The following is a 22,627-nucleotide window of genomic DNA, read 5'->3' on the forward strand; positions in this document are numbered from 1 at the left end:
CCCCCCCTCCCAATACCCCCCTCAGTTCCTCTTGCCTCAGATCAGATGTCCACAACATAGACACCTCCCTGTGAGGTACCTCACTACTGCTAATTAGTGAGCTACTAATGCTCACATGTGGAGATTAAGGATAGGAAGGAGCTGTTCAAATGCAAATATCTGGTGAAATGGGGGCTGTTACTCCCAGAGCGTGGAAGGACATTCCTTTGTCCAACCACACCTGCACTGTCAGTAGATACCCACATCTGCGACAGCTGAAGCTGTCCCTGCTGTGCATAATGGGGGCAGCCTATAAAGGGATTTAGCCGAACAAATGGAGTCGTGTGCCACAGGAGCATGATTAAGCTTATTTCTTTCTCTTCTGCTTTATCACCTGTATTTTCTAGATCTTCCTTGACTGCAGTGGCTGTTGTATCATGGACATTCCCGCGTGTCCTCAGCTGTTATCAGCAAGTTTGTCCCAGCTTTTGTGTCTTCTTGCAGGACTTTATTGGATACAGCTAGTGATACATGGAGATAAAATGAGGGATTCCTTTGCAAACTGTATCCTTAAGTGTCCAGAAGTGAATGAGCCTACGACTCACATGCAGTACACCATGGAAAAGATTCTCTCATTTTGGTCACTTGAGCTATTAAGGATAGCATCATTAACTGTTGTGTGGTCTTGATCAGGCTGCTTCCCAACTGCTTGATCAAGGAGAGCAGGCAGAAGCCTTTTGTCAGCAATCTGAGGTGTCTGCAGATCAATGAGCAGCTGCCTATGGGAGCTGCAATTGCCCTGGCATTCTCTGGCCGAGCAGAACAACAGCCCACCGAGTTCAGAAAACTTCTTCACACAGCTGCTGGGGGGGAAACACAGGTGATGCTCAGCTGGGTGTCACACTGGCCAACAGGGAGCTAGTCAGGGCTGTGATAGTCAGGGCAGCTTTGGCTCCTTTCACCTGACATGGACCTGATACTCACAGAGGAGTGTGAAGTCTCCAGCTGATAGAGTTTCCTTACAAGTAAAGGAGTAGACAGGGGTGGTGCGGGCCTACTGTTGTGTCAATAAGCACAGCAGCAGAGAGGGCTGATGTACCTCACGGCTTCTTTGCCTCTGTCTTCACCAGCAACGCTTCCCTGGCTTTCCTGCCTGAAGGCAGGATTCCAGAGCACAACTACCAAATGGTGGGAGAATTCCTCGACAGCAGCCCTGCCAAGAAGCTCTTGGGCTTCCCTGGGAGACAAAAAGCTTCACCTGTGTCAGCAGTGTGTGCTGGTAGCCCAGAAAGCCAACAGTATTGTGGTCCGCAACAAAAGAGCGGTGGGCAGCAGGGCAAGGGAGGCGATCATCCTTCTCTGCTCTGCCTTCATGAGGCCCCAACTAAAGTACTGTGAATCCTCTTGTGGTATCCTGGCCCATCTCGTGGCTTGGAAGATCATGGTGATCTTAATTCTGTCTCGTCAGCTGATGGTAGGTCACAGGAACGCTGGCGGGTTGGCTAGTGGGTGGTTGCTGAGATGATGGATCTCTGCTGAATGAGGCATCTGGAGGTGGGGGCTCTGGGGCCGGGCCGCTCCGCTCCAGGGCCGGGCCAGGTTTTCATTTCTTTATGTACTGCTGTGTTGTTGCAGCTGCCCTTCTGTATTGTTGTTGCTTTTTTTGTTTGTGAATATTAAAACGTGTTATCTCTGTGTTGGTTGTCATCCTGCTCTCTTTTCTCTGTTTTGCAGGTCAGCTCGTGCTGGAAGTTGGTGGTGTCACTGTATGAATGAAGGTCAGTTCAGGAGCAGCTGCTGATGGAAGGAATGAAGTCCACGTTAATGGGCTGAAGCATCTCCTGGTAAGGTGTCAGAGCTGGCAGTAACGATGTCTGTCGTGAAAAGCAGAGGGCTGGCTCATCCAAGTGCTTGCTGATTGATGTGTGAGAGCATCTGCCTTCTCCAACTGAACAATAAGAAAGCTGGATATGCTGAACCATTACAGCTCATGCAGAAGTTGTGAAAATGCTCTCAAATGTTTCCTTTAGTGATAAGCTGTGTTTTGGCACTGTGATGGTCCTGTCTCTGATCTGGAGCACTGCATCTCTTGCAAGCCTTGTGTGCCCGTTTCCATGAACCTTCCTTTCTTTCACTCTTCAGAAGAAGTGCTGGGTGCTTTTGGGGGAATCATGCAGGAGGCTGTCAGAAAGCCAGCTGTGATTTTCCTCACATGAAGGGATGCAGTGGGAATGGACGTCATTGCCACCAAGCAGAAGTGAGCTGCTTATGTTGTGAAAGATATAACCTAGATTATTGATTATGAGCAGTTGCCGTGCGATAGGGGATGTGAAGTAACTGTTTGTTTGGGAGTTCAGGGAAGAGCCATGAGAAGTGAAATGCAGTTTGTGTTTTGGCTGTCAAAATGGTGGAGCTTTCCTGGAGTGAAAGGTGTGGGCTTTGTGCAGGCAGGCCCCGGGTTGATTTCTGTAAGCAGGCCCCCTCTCATATTGGTTTTTGCTTGCTGCTTGCTGTGCCTACCTGCCTGCTCCCTGTGCTTGCTGCATCTGATACCAGTGGTTGTGGCCGGGCTCCCCAGGGCTGTGGGCCTGGTCCTGAGCTGCTGCAGCTTAAAGACCATCTGCATGTGGGTTGTCCTTCCTGGAGCATCGGGTTGGACTTGGTGATCCCTGTGGATCCCTTACAACTTGGGATGTTCTGTGATTCCATGATCTTGGTGATTTGCCTGGAAAATACCGGGTGATTTTTTTATCCCCTTATTTTTTCCTGGCATTTGAACTTGTAGTTTCACTTCTAAAGGTGAGAGCGGAGTTGGATAAGGGGAGGGTAAGTTGCTTCTTTATTTTCTATTCTCCCAGGTGGGTCTGTGTATGTAGTGCCCAAGCTGTGGTAGCTCTGTAACTGGGAATGTTCCTAAGGGTCATAATAAGAGTGCTGCCAGCACAGAATTTGTCCACAGGACTGCCTGCTGGATTAAGTTCTGTAGATTGAATATCTGCTATTTGAGATGGTCTGTTCTGTTTGTTTTTTCCAAGACATCAGGTTTTGAGGTCACTGAGATGTATGGATTAATCAGTCGCTTGCATCTTGTGTGAGCTTGAAGCAGTTGAATCGTCCCACACAGCACTGTTAAATAAAACCTTATAATGGCTTTGGGATCGTAGCTCTGTGCTGCGCCCCTGGTGTGAATGTCTGTGCTGCAGGTGGCATCCGTCCTGTCCTCCCACTGTGCTCCTCATTGGCAGCAGGTATCACCCTCAGCTTTCTACCGCACACAGCAGTTTCTGTCTGAGCAGAGATTTGGTCACTTTCCAGTTTCTCTGTGGCACCCCCTGTGCTGTTAGTTCTCCTTCTGTGTTGGTGTCCTGTCTAGTCTTCAGCTTGCCCCAGGATGCCAGGCCAGCTGGAAAGAATTTTCAACTTATATCCATCCTGATATTTTTATGTACTGTCCTTTGTCTTGATGAGGAACACCCTGGAGTCTTCTGAAGAAATCACCATTTCAGACGTGCGTGTTGTTCACCTGTACAGCCAATTACTCCTCTCAAGGCTCTTGTTCTCTAATGCGTTCAGTTCAGGATCAGTCCCTGTCCTTTGTCCTCCCTGCTTTGCTGTCCTGTATGGATTTCCCTGAGGTTTTTCTTCAGCCTGCTTTCCTTTCAGTGCTGACAATCACGAGGAGCTCTTAGTTGTATGCTGCTGTGTTCATTTTCCTCGGTTCGTTTTCCTTCCTGATGTACAGCAGGTGCTGGTGGTAGCAGAGCCCCTGTTCTCTGTGAGTGACTTGTGCTGAGCCAGTGTTTATTGAGCTCTGATCTGCAGGATTAAGCACAGCTACTTGTGTGGAATGGTGGTTTGCACTGCTTTGAATTTAGTCCTGCTGGCCAGAGATGGACGAGGCAGGGATGTTCAGATACTGAGAAACGTGTTGGTGTTTGATACTTGCGGTGGATTTCATTTTTTAAGTGAGCACTGGGAACCAGTGAAGTTGAGCAGAGGAGCCTTAGTGGTGTGGTTGTATCAGGTGTGCCTGATTTCATCATGATAGGTGGCCTCTTAGTAGAGTTCAGGCTGTGACCCCTCAAAGCAGTAATGGGACGAGTTCTGTGTGATACCAAGGCTAATCCAGAAGGGTTTGGATGAAGCTGTCCCAGAAGAGTTACCGGTCCTTAGCAGCCTGGCTGGTGTGTGATGTACGTTACTGAGACACTCCTTCCTCTGCGTTTGATGAAGCAGATGCTGTTACATAAGATCCAGTGCCTTAATGCCCTTAGCTTCAAAGCACGGTGAAGGCAGTTGGAAGGCAGGAAGGTGACAAGTTGGAGTCATATTGTGAGCCCAAATTCAGCAAACCATTACTGCTAAACAGGGGCCTCAGGTATGTTTTAAGCTTTTCTGATTCCTATGAGACTCGGACGTCTGTTTAAGGCTTGCAGTGCAGGTGCCTAGGAGCCATGTTTTTCCTAGGGAGAGCGGTGTGCTTGCGTACCTTGTGTGCTCTTCAGCAAGGGCATGGTAAAAACCAGTCCTGGATGTTGGGTGAGGAGCAGGGAGAGAGTGGAGCCCAGCCAGTGATGGCAGTCCTGAGCCAACGGGTTTCTGTGCCTCTGTCTGCAGCAGAGACGTTTGGAAATTCTCAGATTAGCTTTGATAAGCCTCTGAGCTTCTGGGTGCATTTCGTGGCCAGTTCAGTCCTCTCGAAAGCTTGAGGTTTGTCCATCACTAATTTTCAAATTAATTACACGGAAAAAAATATTTCTTGAAAACAGAAACAATAATGAATATGCTAGTAGTGTCACTGCCATGGAGGAGCACAAAGTAGTAGCCAAGGGATAGGAGAAATAAGAATGCCCTTTGTTTCTTTTCTCTAGGATCTCAAGAACTATTGACAAACATGAAAATATTTAATATGCACATAAAAAAGGATAGCAGTACTAACAGTTGGAAAAAATAATGTGAGTTACCCAAGTTTCACCCCAGGTCAAAAAGCTTTGGAACTCTCCAGAGTAGAGAACAGTTTCTCTGGTTTTTCATTTTGCTGAGCACTGAAAGCATCAGAGAGGACTTGCTGGCATCTTGCTGGCACCCCCACCAGCTCCCTCAGCAGCCCAGGACGGAGCCCATCTGGTCCCATGGGCTTGTGACAGTCCAGATGGAGGAGGAGCTCGCTGACTGTCTCCACCTGCATCCCTGGGCTGCGTTCTGCGTAGCATCCCAGACTGCAGATTGGGGCATGAAGTGCCCTGATGATAACTGATCTGCCTTTTACAGGCAGGTGTGAAGAAGGCATTGAGGACCTCAGCCTTCTGCTTATCCTCAGTGGTCACATGCCCCGCTGCATCAAGAGAAGGGTGGAAATACCGGTGCTCTTTAACATCTTTATTAATGACATCGATGAGGGAATTGAGTGCACCCTCAGCAAGTTTGCTGATGACACCAAGCTGAGTGGTGCGGTTGATACGGTGGAAGGAAGGGATTCCATTCAGAGGGACCTCGACAGGCTGGAAAGCTGGGCTCAGGTGAACCTAATGAGGTTCAACACGGCAAAGTGCAAGGTTTTGCATTTGGGCCGGAAGAACCCCAGGCACCCGTACAGGCTGGGAGGAGTGGTCCTTGAGAGCAGCTCGGCAGAGAAGGACCTGGGGGTCCTGATGGACGAGAGACTGAACATGAGCCAGCAGAGCGCTCTGGCAGCTCGAAAGGCAAATGGGATCCTGGGCTCCATCAGGAGAGGGGTGGTCAGCAGGGACAGGGAGGTGATTGTCCCTCTCTACTGGGCTCTTGTGAGGCCCCATCTGGAGTCCTGTGTCCAGGTGTGGAGCCCCCAGTACAAGAAAGACACTGAGATTTTGGAAAGGGTCCAGAGGAGGGCGACTGAGATGATCAGGGGGCTGGAGCACCTCCCCTATGAGGACAGGCTGAGGGAGTTGGGCTTGTTCAGCCTGGAGAAGAGAAGGCTGCGGGGTGACCTCATGGCAGCCTATCAATACCTGAAGGGAACCTACACCCAGGAGGGGAGTAAACTCTTCAAAAGGGCTGACAAGAGCAGGACTAGGGGAAATGGACCAAGTTGAAGGAGAGAAGATTGAGGTTGGATGTTAGGGGGAAGTTCTTTACAAGGAGAGTGGTTAGGCCCTGGAACGGGCTGCCCAGGGAGGTTGTGGATGCCCCGTCCTTGGATGTGTTCAAGGCCAGGTTGAACGGGGTCCTGGGCAACCTGATCTGAATGTGTGTGTTTGGTGGCCCTGCTAGGCAGGGGGGTTGGAACTACATGATCCTTGAGGTCCCTTCCAACCCGGGTGATTCTGTGATTCTGTGAAATTCTCCTTGGTTCTTCTCTTACCACTGATAGGTTTATAAAAGGATTTCTTGTTCTCGTACTGCGGTGACCAGTCTGAGTTCAAGTTGGGCTTTTGCCTTCCTAACTTCCTCCCTGCATACCTTTGCAACTGCCTTGCAATCTCCCCAAGCAGCCCGTCCTGCAGTTTGTCACCTTACTGCCCTTCTTGTCTCCCTAGAGCCCATCTGACAGGAAAACATTATTTAAAGACTCATTTCAATGGGTATAGCATAAAACATACTGGTAGTGGGCATGAGAAGTGGAATTGAAGAAATCTGTTATGTGTGCTTCGTTCTTAATGCCCTGCCACCTTAATAATGTTGTTTGGATAGAGACTAACAAAACCTAGCAGCATACAGCCATGCTTGTGTATCTAAAGATCATGCAAAAATGTGAAATTCTCTCTCTAAGTGTCACTGTGTCCATGAAACAAATATAAATATTTATATATATATTTTTTCTATAAAGACGAGAACTATTTTGGAAATGTCATAAAAATACTGCTTAGAAATAATTTTAAACAGCATTTAGTTTTAAAGCGTTGTAACTCGGTACTGATTTTATAAGAGCGAGCTGCCAGGGTTGTTGTGCACCATTTGTTCCAGTAACAGTGGTGATTATTATTTTTCCTCACAGTTAAAAGCAGGAATCGGGGGCTGTGGAATAGAAGGAATAAAAAGTCAGTTAAAACTTCTACTGCTGTAACAATAAATAATAATTTTTTAAAAATCTGCAAACTTAGGCTGGTTTGTGTGTCTGGAGAGGTAAAGCGTTTCGCTCAACAACGATGAAGCGATTTTTAAAAAGCTTGGGAGGTGAATGCGTTTTAAAAAGCAGAAATATGAAAGATGGAAAGTAGTGAATCTGTGGTGATGGATCTTGGGGGTGTTATCGCAAGCAAGGAAGAAAGGGTGAAAGAGCTTTTGGGATGTTTGCGAGTTGGAAGAGGAGTTCTGAATCAGCTTTGAAAAAGCAGCAGTTCTGTGCTGGGCAACGTGCTGCTGGAAGGTGCAGTAAGTGAACGTTTCGTTAGGAAACTTCAGGGGTTGGTGTTTGAGTAAAGATGCATGAAACTGAGCCCTGAAAGGGAATAAAAGATCCAAGGCTTGATTCTTGAGATGAAGAACCTCAAGTAGGTGTGCATGGGAGGTGGTGTGGATCTGCCTGAGGGCAGGGAGGCCCTGCAGAGGGATCTGGATCAGCTGGATCGCTGGGCCAAGGTGAATGGGATGAGGTTCAACAAGGCCAAGTGCCGGGTCCTGCATTTGGGCACAACAACCCCATGCAGCACAAAGGTTTGGGGATGAGTGGTTGGATGACTGTGAAGAGGAAAGGGACCTGGGGGTGTTGGTTGATGCTCGGCTGAACACGAGCCAGCAGTGTGCCCAGGTGGCCAAGAGGGCCAGCGGCATCCTGGCCTGCATTAGAAATGGTGTGGCCAGCAGGAGCAGGGAGGTGATTGTGCCCTGTACTCAGCACTGGTGAGGCCGCACCTCAAGTGCTGTGTTCAGTTTTGGGCCCCTCACTACAAGAAAGACAATGAGGGCCTGAAACATGTGCAGAGAAGAGCAACGAAATGGTGAGGGATCTGGAGCACAAGTCTTATGAACAGCGTCTGAGGGAGCTGGGATGGTTCAGTCTGCAGAAGAGGAGCTCAGGGGAGGCCTCATAGCACTCTACAACTTCCTGAAGGGAGGCTGTGGTGCAAAAGGGTCTGGCCTCTTCTCCCAGGCTAATAGTAGGACCTGAGGAAATGGCAAGAAGTGGACTTGGAATGGAAATGGCAGAGGAGGTTTAGGTTGGACATGAGGAAAAACTTTTTCTCTCAGAGGGTGGTCAGGCACTGCAATGGCTGCCCAGGGAGGTGGTGGAGTCGCCGTCCCTGGCAGCGTTCAAGAGGCGCCTGGATGAGGAGCTATGAGATGTGGGTTAGTGCTTGTGGTACTGATAGCAATGGGAGGGGGGTTGGACTGGATGATCTTGCAGGTCGTTTCCAACCTTGTGATTCTGTGATTCTGTGATTTTTTTCTTTATTAGAAGAATACACCATTGGTCATCCTGGGACTTCCTGGGTTTTAGAAACCAAACAAATACAACAGCGAGGGAAAGGCAAGCTACAGGAAAAATTTACACTAATTGGCCTTTAATCAAGGAGCAAGGAACTTGTGAATAAATTCTTCTAAGTACCACGTGTAACAGAATTTACCTTAAGAACAGTGTCAGCCCATTAGCATTCTGTGCAGTCTGAGAGTGAAGGAGTGCTGTTTAAGGTGTGAACTTCAACATCATCTTATAGAGGATTTGCTCAAACAAAAAGAAACAATTAGTTATTACATTCTCATTTCTTTTATAAAACTTGTTGTCATCCATACACTCTACTCTGTTGTCATCCGGCCCTCTGCTCTGGTTTGTGTGGGACTTTTGGGCAGGAGATAGGGGTGGAGTTTCTGGTGTGCCCTGATGCCAGGAAGGCGGTTTCCAGTGCTGGCAGCCAAAGCTGCCCGGGCGGTGGCTTGAGCTCCCCAAGCGAGCTGTCAGCCACTTGTTAGCTGTGAAGGCCTTACCTCCCCGGCCTTCCAGACCACCTCCACCCACACCCGCAGACCCCCATCAGCAGCTGGTGCGTATTCTAGGGCCAGAATCCACTCCGAGCTGTGGATTCTCTGTGCAGTCAGAAAATGAGCAAAACGTTTTCCGATTCATAAAAACTAGTTTTTTTTAATGGTAAATTCTGGGATACACAACTTCTATTTTAACAGCTTGCATTCTGTATCATTGTACAGAAAACCCTTCCTCAGGTTCGGCTCCTCTGTGCCCTGTTGCTGGCCGCAGAGAAGGGCTGCCCGCTGGGCACAGGGAGCGCCTTCTAGCCGCCGTCCCGTGCCCTGCAGCCCCCTCCTCATCCCGTGCGGAACGCCGCTCCCAGCAGCACAGGTGCCATTGTGGAACCTTCCCCATGTCACAGCCGTCACCTTGGTCACTGCCGCCCCACCCGGCGCACTCGTCTCTGAGAGTGCTGGGCAGGTGGCAGCCATGTCCAGCACGAAGAGAGCGAGAGCTGAGGAGGAGAGGGTGGTTTTAAATGGGAAGAGGGAGCTGGGGGCCCCAGAACCAAAGAGGAGGAGGGGGCCCACCATGACCATCAAGCAGAGGAGGGAGAGGAGGAAGGGAGCCCGGTTCCATCGCCCCCGGGCCAGCGCTGTGAGCGACCATGGGGAGCCCATGGAGGTGGATCCGCCTCCAGAGGAGCCCATGGAGGTGGATCCGCCTCCAGAGGAACCCATGGAGGTGGATCCGCCTGCGGCACAGCTGGCCTGGCACCACACCACCGTGCCAGGCCCCGTGTTGGCGCGGTCACAGCTCCGCCATCGCTGGTCCGGGCGCTCGGCCCCTTACCCTCTGCGCGGCCCCCGCCCCCGGCATTAGCTGGGTGGCATTGCTAACATCTGCTCCTCCTCCACCTTGTTGCTCCTCTGTGGTTCTGCGGGCCCCCAGTTCCATCTTCCCCCCGTAGGAGTTAGGCTTTGTTCTGGGCTTTGTTGTTGATTTTAGTGTTAGCTTAGTTTTAGTGTTGAGTTCAGTTTTAGTGTTAGGCATAGGTTACTGTTAGGAGAGTAGAGTTAGGCATAGGTTACTGTTAGGAGTGTAGAGTTAGGCATAGGTTACTGTTAGGAGTGTAGAGTTAGGCATAGGTTGCTGCTGCCAACTGGCAGTAAATGCTGCTCACTCGGTAAGCACTTCCCTGATTTATCCTGCAGAGAAATGAGTGCGACTGCCCTGAGAAGGGAGGTTTGATGGCATCTGCGATGAATTGAATTTCTGCCTTGTGACTTTTCTGTTGTAGAACATGGAGGAGCAGAGCGTGAGTGGCTGAGAAATGGAGTTGGGACTCAGGGGAGCCGTAGGTGCTGTGTCACAACCTTCCTGAGCGGCCCTTGCAAGGTATGTGTCTCTTACTGTAAGCGTGTGCTAAGGCAGTGCTGTTCAAACACAGCTGGTGGCACTGTCTGCAACAGATCTGCTTTCTGTTAAGCTTTTCCCTTCTTTTATGTCCTCCTGTCCTTTTCAGCTCCTGCTCCCCTCGCCTGCAAGTGGAGAAATGCTCAAGCTTGAGGAATCTTTTCCTTGGCAGCTGGAAAAGATGGCACAGCTGCAGGTTTTGTGTCCTTCATTGTCATTGGGTCAGTAGACCAAGGAGATGTTCAGAACAGCTCTAAGTCAGCCTGTAACAGCAGTGTGCATGAGAGAATAACGACTCCTTCTCCCGTCTTGTAGAAAGCAGCCTCCTTGAGAGCAGGAGAGCAGCAGGCTGCCTGCTGTGTGGCTGCTGAAGGGCATTTCTCCCAGCTGAGATCCCCGAGCCCACGCTGGCAGGGAATGTGCTGTGCCACCATCTCTTCTGTGGAGCCACTTTGCAGCTTCTCTGCGTTAGCTGCAGTCGTGCCAGTTTCCAGGTGCCATAAGCCAGTAAGTCGTGCTCTCTGAGGCTGATAGAAAGGCATGGGCAATGGGCAGGGAGGGAACAATCTGTAGCTGTGGCCTACGGTGGTGTGCCCAGCACTGCTGAGCGTGCCGTCGTTTGTCCTGCCCTTCCTTCCGTGTGCGCGTGTTCCTGATGCACGCCAGGAGCCTTGGGGTGCTGCTCATCTGCTGCTGCTGCTGCTGTGCTGTGTGTGCTGCCAGGCAGTGTCCAAGCCCTGTGCAGGCGCTGCCTTGCAGGAGATGGCTTTGAGTTCTGGTTTGTGTGGGACTTTTGGGCAGGAGATAGAGGTGGATTTTCTGATGTGCCCTGATGGCAGGAAGGCGGTTTCCAGTGCTGGCAGCCAAAGCTGCCTGGGCGGTGACTGGAGCTCCCCACGCGAGCCGTCAGCCACTTGTTACCTGTGAAAGTTCCCTGACCGTTTCTGCCTTGATTCTTGTAGGACTGGCACAGTCTTGGGACTCAGACTTGGGAGACGGTGAAGAAAGCCAAGGCAAGTGCTGCTCGGCTGCAGAAGAAAGCCCAGAAGGAGAGCAAAAAGAACCGAGAAGGGCTTGAGCGAGAAGGCCCACAGGACGCTCGAATCAGCTGGAATGCTTCCTCGGAGGTGGCACCAAAGGCAGCGGCCTGAGTCGCCTGGTTTTCTGGCATGGCCGTGCTTTCCCTGTCACAGACAGTGCAGTGAAACTGAGGCACCTGGAAGGGAAGGGCTTGTGCTGCATTCCAAGCAAAGAGGGCTTGCCAGAGGCAGGACTTCATCTATGGCAAGAGATGGAGAGGCTGTGTTCCTTCAGCATGTGTCTCTTCAGGGCCAGAGCCAGTCTAGTATGAGATTGAAATACGGCTAGCTGGGCCTGGAGGGAGAGGAGGTGGCGTAGTCAGGCTTCTCCTTATGTCTGACTGGAGGCTGAATGACTCATTGGTAGGCAGAAATCCTGGACACTGTGGTTTCGTTTTGGATTTGGGTTGCATTTATCAGCACAGCCCTTTTGTATTGAATAAAAGCGAAACCAACCTTTTAAAATGGTGCTGCCTCTTTCCGTAGCTGGTCAAAATGTCCCATGCTTGGGCTGGCAATTGTGGGGCCATGAACCGGTCGGCTCTCCCCTGAAATTCTGCTGTTTTTCCCCCGTTTCTTTGTTGGTCTTCCCAACGGGTGGCCTTTCAGCCCACCTGTAACTGCTGGCCACAGGCTGTGAGCATCCCTTTGCTCTCCAAGGACCGCTAGCAAAAGCACGAAGGAGGGGAAGTGGCCCGGGAGGAAGAAAGGTGTCCCTGCACTCAGCTCCTTGAGCTTGCCTTCCCTGATGGCTTTTTCAGCCTTGGGCTGTGCTGAGGGCTGCCGTTTGCCCCAGGAAGCCCAGCTGCACGCGGCAGCGGTGGCCTGCACGTCAGCCTCCCGATGAGGCACGAGGAGTTGAGGTGTGGGTGGGACGGCGTGAAGAGCAGCGCTGGGAGTGGGGAGGAGGAGAGGGCAGCGGGAGAACGTGCCAGGGGCCCAGAGCTCAGCCCCGAGGAAAGGAGCCGGTTGCAAAGAGAAAGCCAGCTTCCACTACTTCTAAGTGGTCGTTGCATCCTAGGTCTGGGTCTGGATCCAGCGGGGCTAAGTCACCTGCAGCAGCTCCTCGGGGCTGGGTCTGAGCCCGGCGCCTGGGGCTGCGCTGCCTGCAGGAGGGCTGGGGCTGGGGCAGCCGGTGCGGGTGCAGCACGTGGGGATGTGGGAGGGCGTGCAGGAGGGGGGGCGTTGGGCCCGAGCCCCGCTGGCGTTTGTCACAGCACAGGGCTGCGGGGGACGCCGGCAGCGCAGAGCAGGGAAAGCTGGGCTGAAATCTTCCCTCGGCACACAGGGAGCTGCTGAGGTTTTCCCCCAAGTCTTCGTGCTCTCACATAATAAGGCTCTGCAGCAAAAGCAGCCGGGCACTCCTGATCCTTGGGGCTCAGGAAAGGGCCAGAAGAAGAGGGGTGGCCAGCAGGGACAGGGAGGCGATCGTCCTCCTGTGCCCCCACTCTGCTCTTGTGAGGCCCCATCTGCAGCGCTGCGTCCAGGTCTGGAGCCCCCAGTGCAAGGAGGACAGGGAGCTGTTGGAGAGGGGCCAGAGAGCCACAGAGATGAGCAGGGGGCTGGAGCAGCTCCCTTACGAAACAGGCTGAGGAGCTGGGCTCATTTGGCCTGCAGAAGAGAAGGCTGCGGGGTGACCTCAGTGCAGGCTGCAGTGCCTGAAGGGAGCCTACAAACAGGAGGGGAATCAACTCTTGGAATGGGGAGATAACAGCAGGACGAGGGGAAATGGTTTGAAATTGAGGGAGGGGAGATTGAGGTTGGACGGCAGGGGGAAATTCTTCGCAGAGTGGTGAGGTGCTGGAACTGCTGCCCAGAGAGGCTGTGATGCCCCGTCCATCCCTGGAGGTGGTCAAGGCCAGTTGGATGGGGCCCTGGGCAGCCTGGGCTGCTATGGAATGGGGAGGTTGGTGGCCCTGCGTGTGGCAGGGGGCTGGAGATTCGTGATCCTTGAGGTCCCTTCCAACCCTGGCCGTTCTGTGATCCTTGTGATCCTTTGCTGTTTCATGCTCCTGCTGCTGCTGCATAGGTTGCTGTTGGTTTACTCTGTTTTCCTTGTTGTTTTTCTGTTGCTTCTGTCTTGATTTCCTGCTCCTTCTGCATTGCAATGCATTGTTTTTTTTTCCAGTTTTGTTGATTTTCTTTTCCCTTCTGTTTCTGTTCTTTGAAGTCCTTTTTCCTTTCCTAAGCACATTCCCTTCTGTTTGCGAGGATTTCAGGTGATTTAGCTTTGCTTTCCTTGGCTTTTTAGTACTTGCCCTTTCTTTTATTTTTCCTGGTTTTGCTTGGCTTTGGTTTGCTCTTTGGTTTTGCGTTAGTATCTTGGCCCTGCATTGCTTTTAAATGTTCTTTCTTTCCATTGCTATGCATTGGTGAACGTTTTTATCAGTTTCCTTTGCTTGGATTCTTTGCTTTGTCATGATCGTGTATTGAATTCACTGGCTTTCCTCTTGTACCTCTCGACCTTGTTTTGCTTTGCTTTGTTTTCCTTCTTTGTTTTGTTTTGCCTTTTTGGTTTTCCTGCAGCGAGCCTTTTTGCTTTGCTTTCATTGTCTTTGTTTCCTATTTGTTGGTTGGTTGTCTTTCCTGCTCCTTTCTTTGCACGATCTTGTTCCTTGCTAGAAGCACTCTTTTACATTTCAGAGTATGTTTCTTGGCTTTGCTCTGCATCCGATCTCTGCATCACAACTCTATGTCAGGCTTTATTTTGGGGTGGAGGAATGTACATAGGTCATAGACTTGTACAAGAAAAGCTATTGCTGTGCCCAGGAGGTGATGAAAAAGAGCCCTGAGGAGCCAGGAGCACAAAGGCCGCAGCGTAAGCACATGTGAACCTTGAAGGGCTGCTTTGTGCCTCTCCAGGAACTGCTTTGGAATGGGGGATTTTCTGGAGTTGTTCCCGGTTGTTGCTCGGAGCTGAGGCTTTTCTCCTTGTATCTTTGCAGGAAAGCAGAGCGCAGGGAGCGTCTGTGGTGAGATGCTCAGGTGAAATTGCCTTCCCTGCACCAGCAGCCTGTTTGTGTCCACGTGATGCATGGTGAGGAGAAGCCTGCAGTTCTGTGAGTAAGCCTGGCAAATGGAATAATGGTTGTGGCCTTTTTGGCAAGTGTGTGAGGAGGGGTCTTTGGACAGGCCGCTCTTTGGTTGGTTTGGTTTTGCAGGGAAATTCATTTCATTTGTTTTTCTGCCATTTCAGTTGTTAGTTGCAATGGTTGGTTGGTGCTTGTTTGAAAAATATTGGTCATCTAGACAAGCAGTGCTGTCGCACCAGAGAAGTGAGAAATCTCCTGTGCATCCAGTCTTGTCCACGAGCCTTTCATTTAGACATTTAGTGCCTCTAAATGCCTGTAGAAGTGGGTGGGGGGATAAATGGGGAAGAGATGAGGTGCAGTTTCTGTGCATGCTCTGTGCACGGAGCAGGGATCACCTGCTGCGAGCTGGGAGCCCTGCAGAGCATCGTGGATTTGCTTTCCTTCCTTGTTGGAGCGCGGTGCTTTTGTAGGTGCTGTGTGCATTTGAAGTAACTGTGAACTCTGCTGAGACACCAGGTGTCCTAGAGAGAGCCCCAAGGTCCTCAGTTCAGTGAGGGCCTTTTTTCTCCATCTCTCAGTTGTTTTTCTTCTTCTTTTCTCCCTGTTAGTGTGACATACCTGGCCCGTCAGATAATTCAGCAGGGAGTGGTGCCTTCTTGCGAAGCTGTGGCAGGTGGGTGCATGCACTTCACTGCTGGTATGACAGAGCTGAAGAGGCCTGAGCTGTGTTAGAGCTTTGAGAGTTGGATGGAGAGTTCTTGACCAAGGAAGAGCCCTTTGGTCCCAGCCCCTGGGGAGAGGTTAGGATTGCTAAAGGGAGAGAGGATTCTTTGAGTGATCTCATGGGTCTAGGAAGGGAGCTGACAGGTTTTGGGTTCCTTTGCCGTGCTCTGCCCAGGCTGTGACAGTGCTGGGATTCGATTTTGAGTCCCTCAGAAGACAAAATGAGACAAAGGGTTTTTTGTGCAGCCTGGAACCCTGCAACTCTGCTGTAGGGGCTGCAGCCCAGGGTAGGTGCCCTGTCTCCACAACTGCCGACCACGTTCTTCCCTTGTCCACAGTGTCCACAGGCCAGCCCCTGAAGCCCCAGTCATCAAGACCCCGTACGTCATGTCCAACGCCATCTGTCTGAGCTGCCCCTGATAGCTGAGGCTACCTCATGTCCCCTCAAACTGCCAGGCATCCAAGCTTCTCCTCCTCTACCAGCTCTCCACTGACTCCAACACCTTTGCCACCTCCCGTGTGGTGTGGTGGCAATGCATGGTGCTGGATCAGGCCCAGACTCCCACCCTGACAGCAGGCCCGTTTCCAAAAGCTCTGCTCACTTCCTCATCCTGCTGGCTCGTGAGAAGATCCTGTTGTCAGCTCTGCCAACCAGCACAGCAGAGGTGGGATTGTTGTGGGCAGCCTGGAAAACAGCAGGGGAATAACCATTTCCCCCTTTGGCTGTTATCTGTTGAGAAATGCTGTCTGGTGAGTGTTGAGTCAGGGCCTGAACCACTGATGGAGCATCTGGGGAAAGGACCCAGTCAGCCCTGGGAGCACAGGTGAGGGCAGTTCAGTTGTATGATGGAATGAGGGGAGCCTGGCTGCACCTCTCCTAGACCTCATTGAAGGGCTGACTGTGCATGGGCAAGGATCTCTGGTTGGAGATCCCTCCCTTGTGGAGTTTTCCCTGTGAGCCTGGATCTTCAGGGACAGGTGAGCACTTTGTCTTTGTAACACCATCTGTTGTGCCAGTCCCTTTGTGGTTACACCTCCTTCCACTGCACTGATCATTCTGGTTGTTAGAGACGTCCTCTGCCCCTTCCCACCTGTAAAGCAAACAAGGCGATGACAGAGCCTTGATTTGAGATAGAGGAGCTATAGAACAGGATATCAAAGAAAGAGGAATCGACTCATCCCTCCCAGCTACAGTTTGGCAGAAAGCGGTGAGCTGAGGAATGCAGCCTTCTGCGTTTGAACTGCGGTGTGCTGAAAGGTGAAAGGGGGCTGAGGGCTGGGGGGGGAGACCTGTGCAGACTGACTGTGTGTGTGCTGCTGGGAGTGCTGCTGAGATGGAGAGAGAGGAAGGCTCCCCGCTCGAGGTACTCGTGTGCTCACGCAGTGGTTCAGGCTGTGACCTGGCAATTCCACTGCACCTCCCTTCCTGCACTGTCCATGTGCCACCTGCAGGTGTTGCCCAGCTTTTGGGGGACTCGCTGTGACCTCCCTGTCTCACCGCTGCCTTTGCACTGGACTTCACAGCACCTTGATGGTGAGTAGTGGTCCTCTGGAGATGCTGAGCAACAGTTGTGAGCTGCGCTCTTTTCCTGGACCATCCCAAGCCCTTCTCAGCCCAGAGCCTGTCTCTCTCATCTGGTGTTCTATGGATAAGTCAGCAAGATGGGACTTTGCCAGCCACCTGGTTTCAGCTTCACCACCCAAATGACAGCAGGGCAGTCCTGCAGCTCATGGCAGCCCTACGGCTCTGCTCCTTTGCCAGGCTGGAGAGCTGAATCAGCTCCGATTCTACAGATCCTTCCCTGAGCCCTGCTGCTGAGCACCGATACTTGTGCATCCTCTGGGCCACATCAGGACTGGAAAGAGGAGTAGATATCAGGTGGAAGGATCTGACCTTCTGCTGGTGACAGCCACCTGCATGGCCTGTTCCTGCTTTCTCTTTTCCCCAGGAGGCATTGTGCTTCCCAAGCAGTGCGTGGACCTTTCTGATGGCAGTGAGCAGCAAGGAGCCGACTGGGTCTCAGCTTCCTTCCTGCCCTGCACTTGACTGAGGGACCTTGCGACCAGCTCAGAGGTAAGAGGTGGCCATGGGCCCAGCTCTGCCAGCTCTCACTGCAAAAGGGAGCAGTTCAGGGAAAGACACAGCCTGGGTGAGCCTGAGCTTTACTCTAGCATCTGAGGGAGCTGTGGACATCAGCTGTGGACACGACTCATCGAGGTGTGGGTCAGCTGTGGATGCTCAGTGTTCTTAAGCAGCCCAGCTGTATCTCACAGGCTGTAGTCACAATTTCTCTGCGAGGCTGAGATACCCTGAGGATCACGGCGTCTCTCACTTTGCTCTCACGCCCTTGCTCACAGTCTCTGAGGAGCGACTTGAGCCCTGTGCCCACGTCCTCGCTCATGTGCTGGAGTCACCTTTATGCATTTTGGTGTCAGGGCTCTTGGGGCAAATCGTGCCTGGACACTGCCACACATGTAATGCCTTTCTGCGGTGCACACTGGAGGATGCAGAACTGGCTGGGTCTGTGATGCTTTAGGAAGTTGGTCTGAGCTATTTCAGCAGCAGTGAGAACTCTTCTCACCTAGTCTAACCTTAGAGCAGCATGGAGTGACCGGTGCTTCCTGGGGATAAGTCTTTTTTTCTACTTTCTATCCCAAGTCCTTTCCTTTCCACAGAAACAGCAGAAGTGTTCCTTCAGAGCCGATTTACCCCTGCTCTGTTTCTTTTCACCTTTTGTGGATGGATTTCTTTTCACCTTTGTTCCTCCCATTTTACAGCTCATAGCGGGGTGCCCAGGACACCCCACAGTTGTGGGGAGCAGCTGGCACAAGAGAAATAAGTCCTGAGGCTGCAGCAAAGATTTTGGGTCATTTGCAGTGGCTCAGTGGGAGCTTGCAGAGGCAAAAAGCAGCTGGAGATGTGCTCTACAGTTCTGTGCTGGTTTGCAAATTCCTCAGGAGTTGTCCTGGGTCACCTGGCTTCCACCAAGAGTGTTCCTCTTCTCTCCACAGATCACATCCCAGGTGCTGTCTGTCTGCCTGTGGTTCACAGATTGGTGCCTGCTTGCTCTGAAGTTGGCTCTTGGGATGCGGTGATTCAGTGTCTCACTGACAGTGCGACAAGTAGGACCTGGTTCTAGCAGGTTTGTTTCCTTGCCTAGCTTTATTTCCACTGCTGGGTAACTGTCCCTGCAAGAGCTGCTCAACAAAAGGAATGAAATGCACATTTTGCTGGAAAATTACCGCTGAGTTTTGCCCATTTCCTTTAAATGGAAAAGTGAACCTAACATGCCTTGCTGTTATCAAGGGATTTGTTTGCTGGAGGCAAGCTGAGGAATGGTGCCTGGGGCCTGTGGGCACAAACAGATCCCAGATTCCTGTTCATGCAGCAGCCTTTAAATGTTGCATTAGCAATGTTAGTAAGGCCAGACAGATCCAGGGACGTCTGTGCCCGAGGCTTGAAGTAAAGCTGGAGAAAAGCAGAACAGCGTAGGGGAGCTCGGGGTTGCAATTTAGGAAGCGGATACTGAGGGAGGCTAAAGGCTTTGCTAATACTTGGCTGGATGTAAGAAATGTTCTGTGTTAAGGACGTGTTTTCTATGTCAGTGGTCCACAGCATTTGAGGTACTTAATTCAGTGCAAATGAGAAAAGCTGATGCTTTTTGTCTACTTGGTAGTGGAACAAGGGAAATTGAGGAAGGTTTTCGGAACAACTTTATTCTTCACATCTTTCCAGGAAAAAAAACAATTCAGTCGGCCTGGGCTCTGTGTCATTTATTATGTCTGAGCCCTTGGAGCTGGATTTCTGCTCTTGGCTTTTCACAGGAGATTGGGCCAACAGAAAACAGCTGATCCAGGAGCTCAGCTGGATCCAGGCTGACCTGCTGCTTAGTAAGTCCCCTCCAAGCTCAGTTAAAAACTTCAGTTTTCTTCTCCAAGTTACGTTTGTCTGAGTTAAGCAAGCACTGAAGCAAATCTGTTTACCTCTGTTTTTCTTTCTGTGCTGCTCTTTCATTTCTGGACCTCCTGTAAGAATGACCACATGCTTTGCTTTTCACTGATTCTGGGGTATCACAGTGAACTTTCTCAGTCACGTATCTCGTCGCGAGCCGTAGTTAAGGATGGAGGAGCTTTTCCTCCCTGCATAACTGCTGCTTTCCTGGCTTTCAGAAGAAACCCCCTTGTGAGCAGTGTAATGGCTCAACCCTTCCTGCTGAGCAGCACGGTGGGTTGTGGCTGAGTGCTGACACAATGACTGTGCAGGGTGGGCTGGTGCAGCACACAGCTGTGATGGCTCTGTTCTGTCACTGATCCAGGCCTTTTTCAACTTAGTTACGTTATTTTGGTTGTTTCTTGTTTTTTAACATGATGTGCAAATGTAACGACCTGAAACCCGAGAGAGAAGAGCAAACCAAAGCTGCTCTTGGTTGTGTCCAGTGTGTAATTCAATGAGTCCCTCTGTATATTTCTAAGAGATTTGAAGTGGTCTCTGGATCGCTGCTTACCTCATTTCACGCTGCCCTGCAGTGTTTTTCCTTTCGGTGCCCTTTGGCTCTGGTTCTTAACTCTATTATACAGGCTCCACTTCAGATCTTCTTCCAAGGCCCTGCACCTGAACTGTTGTCTGCTGCAGAATCTCTTGAGTGCTTTTAGCACTGAGTGCACAACGTCCCCAAGCTCCTGCTCACCGCTGCAGTGCCGTCCTCAGGGAATTCCAGAAGCTCTGCTCAGTGTGGCCTCTTCTGCCTTCCAGCAGCATGGCCTCAAGCAAGCAGCTTTCTGCATTTTCGTAGCATGCTTTCTCTCCACAGTTGATTTTCAGCATTCTGGCTGATAGTTACCACTCTTCTCTTGACCTGATTCAAATCGATATTAAAACGAACGCTTTTCTAACACAGTTCACTAAAGATGAAGTCTATATTGTAGGAGTCTGAGCATGGGATCATTTGCTTGATGCGTTGTTATTGTGATGGACTAAGAGCTAAGATATTTTTAAAGACACAGGAGCTTTTGTGTATAAGAGTTTGGTATGAATAATAAAGTTTCTGGGTTTTTACTCAGGGGGGTGCAAGTTTGTGGCACTCTTTCATTCAATTTTGGATGGCACTTGTCTGAAAACTGCGCTATGTCCATTTCTGGTTTGCAGATAAGGCACTTTTAGGGCAAGCTGATAATGCACCAAAGTCTCTGAAACCCTAAAGTTGTGGTTAGCATGAAGTGTAGGAAATTAGGTCACCATTACCTCACTGTTCTGTTGTGGTTTTTTTTAATTATTTTCTAAATTTTAAATCCTGTCACATCTCCTGTAGTGGCCACCGTTGCTGTTTCACCAGTAGAACCCAAGATGGACGGAATCTCAAGCAGGCAGCTTGAGGAAGCCTGAGCCTGAAGGCCTGAAGCTTCAGAGAGGTGACTTCACTGCATGAAGGCAGCACCAGGAGAGAAACAGCAGGAAACGTCTGAGTGCAGACTCATCTCTAACACTGCAGCAATAGGTTAGATTTGGGATCAGAGTGTTTTGCAGAGCTCCTGGTAGGAGTTGCTCTCTGGAGCCACAGCTCTGCAGTTATTTGCCTTCTGGAGATACATATTTATTTGGATTAACTTCACTGGAAGCCTAGACAGTGCTAGCTGAGTCTTGGCTAGCTGACTGTTGGATGTGTGAAACGAGGTGGCATAAATTTGCCCTCACAGCTGTAAGTAGTGAGGTGAGAGTTAAACTCACCATGGGGAAAGGCAAAGATGGGAATGCCTGCCCAAAACCAGCCTGGAATTTGAGTGTGGTGAGCACATCCCTCATGCTAGTGACTCTAAACGCAGCGGTTGCTTTGATTTACTATTTGTTTGTCACAGTAATGATCCTTGTAGGATCAGTTATGATCCAGGGCACTGCCTGCTCTGCACAATATGAGGAGTTGGACTCCATGCACGCAACCAGGTGGTTGCATCCAAGACGGAGTTGGGGGTTAAAATGATGCTGTTCTGTGTTGTCTGAGATAGCAGAGAAAATGCAGTAAGTAACAGCCTGCTTGCTGGAGCAAAGTGCTGCAAGGCACAGACACATGGCTGGTGCTGGGTATGTGTGCAAGCTGGAGAGAGAGCAGTGGTGCTGGAGTCGTGGGAGTGGGGGTCTCATCAAACTTGCACAGCAGTTGCCTGGTAGATGATATTTTTTTATTCCTTCTGGTATTACTTTGGTACACAGGACTCCCAGCCAGAATCAGAGCTCTGAGGTCTGTTTTGAACTTTGTTAATACAAAACTCTCTCACTTCCTTGCTTTCTTAGCTGGTATGGACAGACCAAACTAACCAACCCCACTGGAGCCCTAACGCTCCTTTTGCAGCTACTTCAGACCTCTGCCATCTCCCATTGCTTGTTTCTGTTCTGGTGATTTGGTCTGCAGACTTCAACGAGCTTGCAGTGCTGCTGTTGTTGCTGTTGTTTTTAAAGAGGAAATGCCCAAAGGGTTCCGGTCTGAAAAGGACTCATGCTTGCACTGTGACCAGGAGCAGCTCAGGGGTGTTCCTCGTTCTCACTTGGCCCCAAGTATGAGGTGAGCTGCTTTCTGCAGGAGCTGACTGGCATCACACCCAGGTGCCTTTGGTTCCCACTCAGCCTTATGACTGATTCAGGAAGAAAAATTGGGGTGGTGGGGCTGGGTCATGTATTGGCAGTACCCCAAATAACAGAAGAGAAAAATGGGCAGGGCGCTGCAGGTGCAAACCTCTTCTCTTCCTGCTGTTGCACGTTTTTGTTATTCTGGATAAAGCAGAGCACCCCGGCCTCGTCTGGGGTCTGCAGGCACAGCTCTGATGGAAGAGGTAACAGAAGGGCTGCTGGAACATGACTGTGGTGTTTTAAAGTAGCAGCTGAGCACAAATGTTTGCTGTTGGGCTTCTTGGGAGAAGGGGCACAGGCAGATACAGCTCCCACGGTGCTCTGTTAGCTGGCGTCTGTTGTGAATGCTGAAACCTCAGGCTTCCTGTGCTGACTGCAGGTTTTCACTTCACTGGGGTATTTGCAATGCATGGTTGTCATACTGTAATACTCGGATAAACCATTTTTCTGTCTCTGGGTGAGCACTTCCACTTCCCCCTCCTGCTCTGTGTGATTCTGGTCTTTCAGCTAACTTTTGACTCCAAAACTTCGGGGAGTTCATCGTGCCTCACTTCCAGACTGACCATTTGATCTTCTTGACAGCAGAAGTAGAAGATGCTTCACCACCTCCCTGCACTGCTGCACTCCATGCCATCCTGTAGGGCTCCTCTGTGCAGCTCTTCAGTGCTGTAAAAGGTCCTGTAAAGGATTGCATTGCTTGGCTCGGTGCTGAAGGCAGCAGGGCACACAGTGTCCTTGGTGTGCTCCAGCAGCAGTGGAAACAAGGCTGAGCCAGCTCGTGTGCATCTTAGCTCTGGCAGGGATGATCAGAGCCATAGCTCAGCAAGAACCAGCATTCCCTCTGCAAGTGAAAGGTCAGGAGTGCAGAAAGCTCACTGCCTTTTTAGGAAGGTTG

The 22,627-nt window shown here is 50.8% G+C and overlaps 2 long non-coding RNA genes across 16 annotated transcripts in view; both read left to right on the plus strand.

Annotated features, from left to right (window-relative positions):
* Positions 1-21: 21 nt before the first annotated feature.
* LOC122157342 lies at positions 22-11,674 on the plus strand. 5 transcript variants are annotated; one of them, XR_006167871.1, is made up of 6 exons: positions 22-1,453; positions 1,714-1,823; positions 10,164-10,261; positions 10,389-10,500; positions 10,595-10,786; positions 11,242-11,674. It is a non-coding gene; the product is annotated as an uncharacterized LOC122157342 (long non-coding RNA). The 5 variants fall into 5 exon arrangements; XR_006167872.1 differs by having other exon boundaries at positions 22-859; XR_006167873.1 differs by having other exon boundaries at positions 22-453.
* Positions 11,675-14,305: 2,631 nt separating this feature from the next.
* LOC122157343 overlaps positions 14,306-22,627 on the plus strand; it is an 11,506-nt gene continuing 3,184 nt past the window's right edge. For 2 of the 11 annotated variants that reach the window (XR_006167874.1, XR_006167875.1), the window contains exons 1-7: positions 14,306-14,417; positions 14,999-15,063; positions 15,452-16,371; positions 17,063-17,187; positions 18,126-18,256; positions 18,939-19,004; positions 20,423-21,667. This is a non-coding gene — a long non-coding RNA (uncharacterized LOC122157343). The other 9 variants (XR_006167878.1, XR_006167879.1, XR_006167877.1 and 6 more) reach the window with 9 other exon arrangements.

This window comes from Centrocercus urophasianus, unplaced genomic scaffold, assembly GCF_019232065.1.
Source record: "Centrocercus urophasianus isolate 14NV4802_14NV808 unplaced genomic scaffold, USGS_Curo_1.0 seq_1307, whole genome shotgun sequence".
NCBI classification, from domain to species: domain Eukaryota; kingdom Metazoa; phylum Chordata; class Aves; order Galliformes; family Phasianidae; genus Centrocercus; species Centrocercus urophasianus.